The sequence below is a fragment of the Scylla paramamosain genome, chromosome 8 (assembly GCF_035594125.1).
Source record: "Scylla paramamosain isolate STU-SP2022 chromosome 8, ASM3559412v1, whole genome shotgun sequence".
Classification (NCBI taxonomy): Eukaryota; Metazoa; Arthropoda; class Malacostraca; order Decapoda; family Portunidae; genus Scylla; species Scylla paramamosain.
In genome coordinates, this window is record NC_087158.1 from 12,393,300 (window position 1) to 12,405,799 (window position 12,500).

Below are 12,500 nucleotides of genomic sequence, written 5' to 3' on the forward strand. Positions count from 1 at the left end.
CTCTCTCAGCCTCCTCCTTCCTCCCTTCTTTCCTCCTATTCTTCAACTCTTCTTCATCGTTCTTTCTATCCATCCATCCTTTCACTGTCTTTCCGTCATTCTTCCCTTCACTTTCCTTCATCCTTCCATCCATCCATTTATCCATCCATCCATCCATCTATCCTTTCACTATCTTCCCGTCATCCTTCCCTTCACTTAGGTCCGTTCATATCTCTCTCTCTCTCTCTCTCTCTCTCTCTCTCTCTCTCTCTCTCTCTCTCTCTCTCTCTCTCTCTCTCTCTCTCCTCAATCAGTTCCTAAAATACCCGCGGCGCATCAGGCAAGGTAAATACGCTTTAAAAAGTAAATAACTTGGGAAGCAAAGCCGCCCATAATTATAATGGAGGCGCGGGAGGAGGCTCGCCGGAAAATTATATATATTTGTATCGCTTGGGAAAGAAAAAAAGGCGATCGGAATGACAATGCTTTCCTATATTTTTTTCCGCCACTATTTTTCCGGAAGGATTGCCTGAGGTATTAATAAAACGATGATTTTTTTTTCTTTTCACTTTTTTTTCGTGTGTGTGTGTGTGTGTGTGTGTGTGTGTGTGTGTGTGTGTGTGTGTGTGTGTGTGTGTGTGTGTGTGTGTGTGTGTGTGTGTGTGTGTGTGTACGAGTATGTATGTGTGCGATTCCCAGGTGGCCTGCTAAAAAGGAACAGCAACTTTAGTGTTTGCTATTTATTGGTATTGATTTGTAGCGTAAATCGAGACTGGGAATACTGGGTGAGGTTAAAAAAAAAAGAAAAAAAAAAAGGATAAATAAATAAATACATAAATCTAATAATATAGAATAAAATGAAATAATAGTGTCAACATGAAACTATATGTAAAATGGAAGGAAACGTGAGACCGCACATTTTCAATACATTTCCTTTGTTATTTTTTTCTACATGTGCTGAAAGAGAACAAATGAAAAAATCCTAAAAAAACAAAAATAAAAAAAACGTTTCCAGATAATATCAGTCAATTTAGTTCCTCATCAGCGTTTGAAACAGTTCCCAAACCTACTTACTCTCACCCTTCTTCCATCCACTTCACTGATGCAAGAGTTAACCAGTGTCTTCACCCTCTCACCCTTTCACTGGTAAACTCCGGAACTCTCTACCTGTTTGTTTTTCCTCCTTCCTATGAACTAAACTATTTTTAAAAAGTACCAAGACACCACTTAAAGACAATTCGTGCCCTACTTCCCAATACTAACATACAAATATACATACATACATACATACATACATATTCAAAGAGAAGGACAGGAATACGAGCCTTTCGATCCTACAAGACGGTAAGGTCACATGTTCCGGATTTCAGACTAAATTTAATACCTGGAATCTGACTCTCTGACTCTCTCTCTCTCTCTCTCTCTCTCTCTCTCTCTCTCTCTCTCTCTCTCTCTCTCTCTCTCTCTCTCTCTCTCTCGTCAAAGGCGTCGGTTCCCGCAGAAGTTGATCCAATTTACTCCAAGTCATTCCATTTTGACAATAAAAAAAGGCAATTTCACGCGAAGGAGAAGCCGTGTTTGGGTGTGGGAGGGACGTGACGGACGGCGTGATGGACAAGCAGAGAGAGAGAGAGAGAGAGAGAGAGAGAGAGAGAGAGAGAGAGAGAGAGAGAGAGAGAGAGAGAGAGAGAGAGAGAGAGAGAGAGAGAGAGAGAGAGAGAGAGAGAGAGAGAATATGGGACACAAACACACACACACACACACACACACACACACACACACAACTTCCAATCTTACACTATCAAAGTTATTGTGCCGGAAAGTAGGTTGGAGTCCTCTTGCTCAAACGAAGGCAGCAATCACACACACACACACACACACACACACACACACACACACACACACACACACACACACACACACACAAGGACAATGAGACTAGACAGCGATGTCGTAATGAATAGATAGCTTACTGGATTTCACCTGTCACCCCCACAACGACCTGAAAGACAAGGAGGAAGAAGAGGAGGAGGAGGAGGAGGAGGAGGAGAAGGAGAAGGAGGAGGAGGAGGAGGAGGAGGAGGAGGAGGAGGAGGAGGAGGAGGAGGAGGAGGAGAAAGAGGAGATGAAGACGACAACAAGAATAAAAGCAAGGACGAAAACGAAACGAAAACAACAGTCAAGAGGAAGATGGTGACAAATAAGAAGATACGATTGATAAGACGAGGAGGAGGAGAAAAGACAAAAAAGAAAAAAGAAACAAGAGAACGATAATGAGAGCAAGAACGTGAAGAAGGACAAATGAAGACAAGAACAACAAAGAGGGAGAATACAGAAAGACTAAGAATCGAGATGAAGGAGAACAAGGATGAGAGAGAGAGAGAGAGAGAGAGAGAGAGAGAGAGAGAGAGAGAGAGAGAGAGAGAGAGAGAGAGAGAGAGAGAGAGAGAGAGAGAGAGAGAGAGGAAAATGCAATTATAATACGTGACCACCTCCTCCTTTCCATAATTAAGCAGGGACCGCTCGCGCTGCGTCTCAGGTTACTGGAAACTTACAAGGAAAGGGTGGTGGTGGTGGTGGTGGTGGTGGAAGGTACGCAGGTGGGAAGAAGGTCACGGTGGAGAAAGAAAACGAGGGATTTCTCCTCTTATTTTATACTCGTGGTCTATAGCGTCGGTACTCAACTCTGCTGGAAGTTGTAGAGGCTTAGATGGACGGTCTCTTATGTTTTTGAAGGCTACGTAGAGACACAGGCAGGATTTTTAGATTTTTTAGAGTCATGATGTCGCCACTGGAGATAAGGTTGATAGCAAGCATGTGGGCAATCTTCGGCCACTCTGCGATGGCTTAAAGAGATGTCAGCTTAGGTGAGGCCTCCAAATGAGCTTCCTGAGATCACCAAGTCAATCAAGAGGAAAATTACAGAGCTACTAATCATGGCGACAAAAAAGAAGATGCGGTTGACTGGATGCGGTGGAGGAATAAAGAAAAAAAAAGAAAAAAAGACGCGCAAGAGATTACTTAAGACAACAAATAATGGAGTTGGAGAGAGAAAATAGATGAGATGATGGATAATACATAACCGTAACGGAGAGAAATAGAGACGACTAAAAAAAAAAACGAAATAATTAATATTTCACTTCTCTTCGTGCCGGTATCGAACTGGGCTCCTCTGAATGGCAGCGTGAACTTCAAATAAACTCCCTCCCCGTGTCTTACCAGCTCTCCGGTACTGGCTTCCCCTCCCACCTGTGAATTCCTGCATTACAATTATTCCGCGTGCTGTTACGATTCCTTTGTTGCGGCGGAGGGCAAGTAAATATACCACCGGTGACGTAAGAGAGAGAGAAACTTAATGCCAGATTCGCTTCCCGCCCGCTATCAGAAATTAATCGAGTGAATCTGCACCAATTGGCAACTCATCTGTACTTTAATAAGATGGCCCGTCATTTCTCCTTACTTCACCTTCATTGTCCGGATAACTTCTGCTCGGTGCGGGAATTAATCACGTGAGTTTGCTATGCTTGGTGATTGTCCTTCTTGAATGGTAATGGTGTGTCGCGTCACTTTATCACTGCGTCACACTTCATTTCGTCTCACTTCTATCTTGTGTGTTCTGGTCAGGAGTGAACCAGATTAACGTGCAACACCAGGTGGATTGTTCGGAATGTAATACTGTAATACTTCATTTCACTTCACTCTGTGTGTGTGTGTGTGTGTGTGTGTGTGTGTGTGTGTGTGTGTGTGTGTGTGTGTGTGTGTGTGTGTGTGTGTGTGTGCATCACATCACTTCACATCAGCTCGCTTTACTTCATCTGTCGCGTTCGTTCTATTTCTTCGTATTAGTTATTCCTGCAGGGGCTCGAAGTTGACTTGTTCTTTGTATTCCTTCAAGACTCGACACCTTTCCGTCCTCGCTCCCCGCCGCGCCGCACTTCTTCAGTATTCTCTTCACCTTCTCTTGTTGTTGAAGCTTGCTATTTTTCTCCTCCTTTCCTGCTCCTCTGCTCTTTTCTTTTTCATGTCTTGCCGTGTCCTCGCCGCTGCCATGCCTGCACACAACTTTTCCTTTGCTTTGTCTCGCTTTCTTTTTTTTTCTTTTCAACTTTCTTTTTTTATTCAGAGTCTGGGATGCAATGATTTCTAGAAGTCTACTTAAATTATATACACTTCATTTTCTTCTTTTTTTTTTTTTTGTATATATATTTTTTTCTCATTTCCTTTCTTTCTAATCTCGTTCCTTTAGTTTTGTTTTTTTCTTCTGACATTTTCTTTCACTTTTTTCAGTCGCTTTTTTTTTTCTTTTAATTGCCTTCTTTTTTTTCTATCTTTCACAGGTGATGATGCTACCTATACTATTTGCAATTTTTTTCAACATAAATCGACGTAAGATGCAGCAAAGGGAAAGGAAATACAGAAAACCGTATATAAAAAAAAAAAAAAAAAAGAAAATCTACCCTTCCACTTTCAAGCAGTTTTCTCGCATACTGTCCTATAACTTTTTAAATACACTTGCTTTGGTGCTGCGGATCCTTACCTACTTCTACACCTCAAAAATATAAGATTAACTTTTTTTTTTCAAGTGCTCTGAATGTTAACAAAGGTAAGCAGGTACAATAAGTTATATTATCTTTTCTTAGCTTTAAATATATACTAGGTCATTTCCACTGCTTACATTTAATTAAGAACTCTCATAATGCAAACTGAATGAACTGAGAACATTGTCTTCCACTTACTAAATATATACAGTCTCTCTCTCTCTCTCTCTCTCTCTCTCTCTCTCTCTCTCTCTCTCTCTCTCTCTCTCTCTCTCTCTCTCTCTCTCTCTCTCTCTGTCTCTCTCTCTCTCTCTCTCTTGAAGCATAAACTTTTTTTTCTCTTGAGTATGAAAGTAAAATTAGGTAAATACATAAATTAAATAAATAAGAAGGAATCAGATCGCGTTGGTGAAGTTGTTACGAATTAAAAACGTGAAGAAACCAAGGAGGCAGTAGACACCTGCCGACACGATAATTACTCCCAGTGAGGTCTAAAGCACTGTTCAGGGAGTGCTGTAACCCAGCTGTGACCTCACTGAACGTTTCCCTTTGTGTCTCACAACACAAGGGGGCAGTCACAGCCTGCCCTCTAAAGACAACTCTCTTCCTCCACACAAAACTACAAGCACCTAATAACACACACACCCTTCACTCAAAAATTTTAAAATCATTATGGCGACTCCTACACCAGTCTCGGAGCCCCCATATGGGGAGGGGACCATAAATGTCCCCAGGTCGGACTGCCTTTCTGTTGACGATCCTAAGAGTCTTGACACCCCCCTCAACTTTTTCTTCATTAACTTCTGCAACATTCGCCGTCTAAAATCTAATTTTCAATATGTAGAACACAACCTCTCCTCTTCTAAACCTCATCTTCTTTTTCCTCACTGAAACTCAGGTGTCTGAGGCAACTGACAGTAGCCCCTTTTCTGTTCCCTCCTACTTTCTCTATCCTCATTTTCGATCCAAAGCTGGATGCTGCGTTTATGTGCGCAATGACTTAACCTGCTCTCGTGCCCACGCTCTTGAATCTTCAGAGTTTTCCACCATCTGGCTACGACTACAGAGTCACTCTCATATTAAATTTATCTGTGCTGTATACCTCTCACCTAACTCCTCTGACTATTAGAAATTCTTTGACTACTTAACTTCCAAAGTGGAGCACATTCTGACCCTCTTCCCTTTTGCAGAGATCTCCATTCTTGGAGACTTCAATGTTCACCACCAGCTTTGGCTTTCCTCTCCCTTCACTGACCATCCTGGTGAACTAGCCTACAACTTTGCTCTCCTCCATGACCTAGAGCAATTGGTGCAACACCCTACTCGTATTCCTGACCGTCTTGGAGATACGCCCAACATTCTTGACCTTTTCCTGACCTCTAATCCTTCTGCTTATACTGTCACCCTTTCTTCTCCGTTGGGCTCCTCCGATCACAATCTCATATCTTTATCTTGTCCTATCACTCCAATCCCTCCTCAGGATCCCCCAAAGCGAAGATGCCTCTGGTGTTTTGCCTCTGCTAGTTGGGGGAATCTGAGGAGGTATTTTGCTGATTTTCCTTGGAATGACTACTGCTTCCGTGTCAGAGACCCGTCTTTGTGTGCTGAGCGCATAACAGAGGTGATAGTGTCTGGCATGGAGGCGTACATTCCTCACTCTTTTTCTCGTCCTAAACCTTCTAAACCATGGTTTAACACAGCTTGTTCTCGTGCTATACATGATAGAGAGGTGGCCCACAAAAGGTACGAGTACTTAAACCTTCCATCACCAGAATCTCATGCACTTTATATTTCTGCCCGGAACCATGCTAAGTCTGTTCTCCAACTAGCCAAAAACTCCTTCATTAACAGAAAATGTCAAAACCTTTCAAGATCTAACTCCCCTCGTGATTTCTGGCATCTAGCCAAAAAATATCTCAATAACTTTGCTTCTTCTTTCCCTCCTCTATTTCAACCAGATGGCACCACTGATATCACATCTATTTCTAAAGCTGATCTCTTCGCTCAAACCTTTGCTAAAAACTCTACCTTGGACGATTCTGGGCTTGTTCCTCCCTCTCCTCCACCCTCTGACTACTTCATGCCACGTATTAAAATTCTTCGCAATGATGTTTTCCATGCCCTCGCTGGCCTAAACCCTCGGAAGGCTTATGGACCTGATGGGGTTCCTCCTATTGTTCTCCGAAACTGTGCCTCCGTGCTTGCACCTTGCCTAGTCAAACTCTTTCAGCTCTGTCTGTCAACATCTACCTTTCCTTCTTGCTGGAAGTTTACCTACAGTACATTCAACCTGTTCCTAAAAAGGGTGACCGTTCTAATCCCTCAAACTACCGTCCTATTGCTTTAATTTCCTGCCTATCTAAAGTTTTTGAATCTATCCTCAACAGGAAGATTCTTAAACATCTATCACTTCACAATCTTCTATCTGATCGCCAGTATGGGTTCCGTCAAGGCCGCTCTACTGGTGATCTGGCTTTCCTTACTGAGTCTTGGTCATCCTCTTTTAGAGATTTTGGTGAAACTTTTGCTGTTGCCTTGGACATATCAAAAGCTTTTGATAGAGTCAGGCACAAAGCTTTGATTTCCAAAACTAGCCTCCTACGGTTTCTATCCTTCTCTCTGTAACTTCATCTCAAGTTTCCTTTCTGACCGTTCTATTGCTGCTATGGTAGACAGTCACTGTTCTTCTCCTAAATCTATTAACAGTGGTGTTCTTCAGGGTTCTGTCCTGTCACCCACTCTCTTCTTATTATTCATTAATGATCTTCTAAACCAAACTTCTTGTCCTATCCACTCCTACGCTGATGATACCACCCTGCACTTTTCCACGTCTTTTCATAGACGTCCAACCCTTCTGGAGGTAAACATATCACGCAGGGAAGCCACAGAACGCTTGACTTCTGATCTTTCTAAAATTTCTGATTGGGGCAGAGCAAACTTGGTATTGTTCAATGCCTCAAAAACTCAATTCCTCCATCTATCAACTCGACACAACCTTCCAGACAACTATCCTCTCTTCTTCAATGACACTCAACTGTGTCCCTCTTCTACACTGAACATCCTCGGTCTGTCCTTTACTTATAATCTGAACTGGAAACTTCACATCTCATCTCTAGCTAAAACAGCTTCTATGAAGTTAGGTGTTCTGAGACGTCTCCGCCAGTTTTTCTCACCCCCCCAGCTGCTAACTCTGTACAAGGGCCTTATCCGTCCATGTATGGAGTATGCTTCACATGTCTGGGGGTTCCACTCATACTGCTCTTCTAGACAGGGTGGAATCAAAAGCTTTTCGTCTCATCAACTCCTCTCCTCTAACTGACTGTCTTCAGCCTCTCTCTCACCGCCGCAATGTTGCATATCTAGCTGTCTTCTACCGCTATTTTCATGCTAACTGCTCTTCTGATCTTGCTAACTGCATGCCTCCCCTCCTTCCGCCACCTCGCTGCACAAGACTTTCTTCTTTTTCTCACCCCTATTCTGTCCACCTCTCTAACGCAAGAGTTAACCAGTATTCTCAATCATTCATCCCTTTCTCTGGTAAACTCTGGAACTCCCTGCCTGCTTCTGTATTTCCATTTTCTTATGACTTGAATTCCTTCAAGAGGGAGGTTTCAAGACACTTATTCATCAATTTTTGACCACTGCTTTGACCCTTTTAAGGGACTGGCATTTCAGTGGGCATATTTTTTTATTATTGGATTTTTGTTGCCCTTGGCCAGTGTCCTTCCTACATTAAAAAAAAAAAAAAAAAAAAGCAAAATTTACGAAAAATGATGATGATGATGATGAGGAGGAGGAGGAAAAGAAGGAGGAAGAAGAGGAGGAGGAGGAAGAAGATAACGATAACAACGATAACGATAATAACAACGATTTCCAACACCACAAACACACATGACGCAAAAACACAACAATAACAATATAAAGAATAAATGTAACAAAATGAAGATAATATGAACCTAAAATAATTACCGTGAAGGTGAGCGAGGACGAAGACGAAGTCGACGAGGACTGAGTACCTAAATATGGAATGTCACCTTCTCCAGTCCCTCGGCAGGTGCGCTGGACATACCTGGAAGAAAGAAAAATGCTTTGTAATTGTGAGAGTAGCGGGGAAGACATGGGGAGGCAATGGCCAGAGAGGAAGGAGTGGAGAGGGGAGGAGAGTGACAAGTGAAAAGTGTGGATACAAGGCAGAGGAGAATATAGATTTCGGGAACAGAAGGAGGAGGAGGAGGAGAAAAGAAAACGGATAAGAAGATGGTAAAGAGAAAAAAAGAAAGAGAAGTGATGAGAAGGGAACTCAACAGAAGATAAAGAAGATAAGAGGAAAAGAGAAAAAAGACAGAAAAGAAAAAAAAACTAAAAGGGAAAAATAGATAAGACGAGAGGAGAGGAGAGATGAGGAGAAGAGAGGAAAGAAAAGGAAAAGGGAGACAGGAAAGACAAGAGAAAGAAAATACAAAAGAACGTAAGAGAAGGAAGAGAAGGGAAAGACAAGGAAGAGAAAAAGAGAAAAGGTAGGAAAACTAATTAGACATCAAATCGTGGAAAGGTAATGACGGAAGGAAAGGAGAAGGAAAAAAATAAACAAAACTAACGGATAAGAAAGGAAAGAACAGAGAAAAAGACACATTTCGTTGTTGAAAAGAGAAAGAGAGAGAGAGAGAGAGAGAGAGAGAGAGAGAGAGAGAGAGAGAGAGAGAGAGAGAGAGAGAGAGAGAGAGAGAGAGAGAGAGAGAGGAACAGAAGAGATACATAAAACAGAAGGAAAGGAACAGAAATAAAGGAAAAAAAGAACGAAGAAAATATCAAAAAGGAAATAAGAAAAGGATAAGGAAAAGAAAGTAAAAAAAAAGCTAACTTGAAGAGTGGTGAGGAAGAGAATGAGGGAGTGAGAGAAAGAGAGTGGGAGGGAAGGGGAGGGGGAGGAGGAGGAGGAGGAGGAAGAGGAACGGATGGGTGGGAAAGGGGAAGGAACATCTGGCGGTGTGAAATTAATTAAGATGAGGAATGAGCGGCCCTCTCGCGACGTCCACTTCTTTCCTAATGACACTGGTCGCCTTTCACATTCGGGACATTCATTTCCATCCACTTTTCTCCCTTGCCTTCCTTTCCTTCCATCCCTCTCGTCTTCCTGCAGCCTTTTATTTCCACCACATTGATCGTGCTCCAATTGATGCGCATTGTTTGTTGTTTATTTTTATACAGGTGGATCTAGTACTATTCTCTCTCTCTCTCTCTCTCTCTCTCTCTCTCTCTCTCTCTCTCTCTCTCTCTCTCTCTCTCTCTCTCTCTCTCTCTCTTAGTACTGAGATGTTTCCTAAGCAAACTTAATGTAACATACCATGGATATGAGACAGAATCTTGGAAGAGGAAGGGAAATATAAAGGAGTACAAAGATAAGCCAATCAGCAATAGATCTTTAGGTTCTTGCAAGGCTGACTTGTAGCTACTTCTAACGACCTAGAGGGTAGAGACACAACAGTACAGCAGAAGGGTAATTTATCATTATTATTCTTTGTTAATTTATATTTATGGTACGTTTTTTCTTAGCTTCAAGACAGCATTTTATTTAATTATTCCACCATTTCGGTTTGCTGTTCTTTATCTTTCGTTTCTTACGTAACAGCACACACAATTCCGTGGTTTCAGTTTACTTTTTAGCGAACACTTCCCATGCATTGTTAATGTCTGGTGTTTCCAGCAGTTCATTCCAATTTATGGATGTAAGCAGCAGCAGCAGCAGCAGGAGGAGGAGGAGAACGGAAGGGAATTACAAGACATTACAAAGAATTACAAATAATAACAGAGCTTCATGTCCTTGCAAAGCTGTTTTATTACCGCACAGGAAGAGAGAAGACAGCGACGGAAGAGCTAAGAAGAGGAACACAAAGGAGGAATAAACACCAGCAGACCTGTTCGTCCTTACGGCGTTGTTTTTGAGGAGTACCCGATCAAGAATGGCCAGGTGTACCAAACTTTCCGAATCATCAAAACACATGAGGACTTTTCACCTCTGGAACTCACTGCCTGTATCTGCATTTCCCCATTCCTGCCACTTGACCTTTCACTGCGGTACCCAGCAATTCACAGCACTAGGGATTTATTACAAGATCTTCACAAGCACCTACAGACAATTAACATAAGAAAAAAAAATAAAGGAATAAAAGAACTTTCCGACGTGTACTGTGGGAGGAGTGTCAGAAACAAGTCTTTCAAAATATGGTCCCTAATCTACCTAGGTTTGTTAGAGTTGTAATTTAGCGATGTAACACGATCTATGAAACCCACAGCAGCTTATATAATGCTTAGAAATAACTGTGTCACAAAAAAGGATTATCTCAAGAGTGATTAAGGCAATGTGTGCTAAACATGTAGCAGTCAAACAGTTGGGAGAAGAGTTTCAAGGCACTTCCTAACCTGCATCGTCTTTTCTTTTAGCATTCTTTTATGGGAGACACAATTAGCAGACCTTTCTTTTACCTGAATTTATTTTTACCTCAGATCTTCCTCACTTATGCATAAAAGATGGAAAAAAAAACGTCAAACTTGCAAAGATCACCTGGTCAACCATAGACGAGTTTTTGCAGCCTACATGCAAAGTACCAGTCTGGACTACCTGACTACAACCCTACGTGGACGATGATTGACTAGCTTTTTTTTTTTTTTTTCATCCTTACAGTGAACGCTGAATATTCCAGCGACGTCACAAAGTGGACACAACACGACACGAAAAAGAACACTATAATCGTGGAAATCAGGAGCGCACACACACACCGAAAAAAAAAAGAATAAATTACTAAGAAATAAAAAAAAAAAGTTGCTATCGCCGGATTTATACATGAGTGCGTTTATACACGGACTTGCAAATTTACACGCGTACATACACAAAGACGCGGACACGCACTCTACGCACGCACACGCAATTATACGTCCATGCAGCCGGAGGGAGGGGCAATAAAAACAATGGTACGTATTAGGGAGATAATGAGAAAAAGGAGGGAGGGAGGGAGGGTGGGTGGATGGGTGGGTGGATGGGTAGGTGGGAGAGGGAAAGAGGGAGGGAGGGTTGGTGGGAGAGGAGGAAACGGGAGAGGGAGAGAGAGAGAGAGAGAGAGAGAGAGAGAGAGAGAGAGAGAGAGAGAGAGAGAGAGAGAGAGAGAGAGAGAGAGAGAGAGAGAGAGAGAGAGAGAGAGAGAGAGAGAGAGAGAGAGAGAGAGAGAGAGAGAGAGAGAGAGAGAATAAACACACTAAGACGAAGGAAAACAGGCAGGCAACACACACACACACACACACACACACGAAAGAACCAAGACCCAGAACTAAATGGAAAAAAAAACATCAGTAACGTAAAAAAATATAGAAGTCAACAAAGAACGGAATTACATAATCGGATAAAGACTAAGAAAAAAATAATAAAAAGATTAGAGGACAAAGCATTTACCGCCACGACTCACGACCACCACCACCACCACCACTACCACCCCTTGCACTATTCCCCTTTCATTATCACTCTTCCCCACCATCACTCCCTCCATCATATCCAATTTCCTTTCCCTACCATTACAACTCCCCAACCATGACATGAGCTCCTACCATCACTCCACCCCAACCACCACCCCATCCTTCTCCACCATCATCCTTTCTCAGTCATCCCTCCATCACAACCCTTCCCCTACCATCTCTTCACCCCTTTCCCGTACCATTACCGCTCTTCCCCAACATTCACCCCTTCCCTTATCGCCATCCTTCCTCTCCATCACCGCTTTATCTTCACCTCTACAGTCATCCCCATCCCACCTACATCATTCCGCTTCCACCACCACCGTCAGCGTCTCCGTCAGGGTGTCCCACAAGGGGTCGTCTTGGGGGTCATCTGATGCACAAGGGCCCTGGGCGGCTGCTCCAGCACGCACCGCCCCTTCAGCCCCTTCAGGAGTTCACCGAGGGATGATTAGGCACACGACCTCCTTATTGGCTCTC

At 42.7% G+C, this 12,500-nt stretch overlaps 1 long non-coding RNA gene across 1 annotated transcript in view; it reads right to left on the bottom strand.

The window, feature by feature from the left end:
- LOC135102585 (uncharacterized) overlaps positions 1–12,500 on the bottom strand; it is a 119,038-nt gene that overhangs the window by 67,203 nt on the left and 39,335 nt on the right. Inside the window, exon 2 of the long non-coding RNA XR_010269689.1 lies at positions 8,487–8,586. This is a non-coding gene — a long non-coding RNA (uncharacterized LOC135102585). The remainder of the gene's footprint in view (positions 1–8,486; positions 8,587–12,500) is intronic.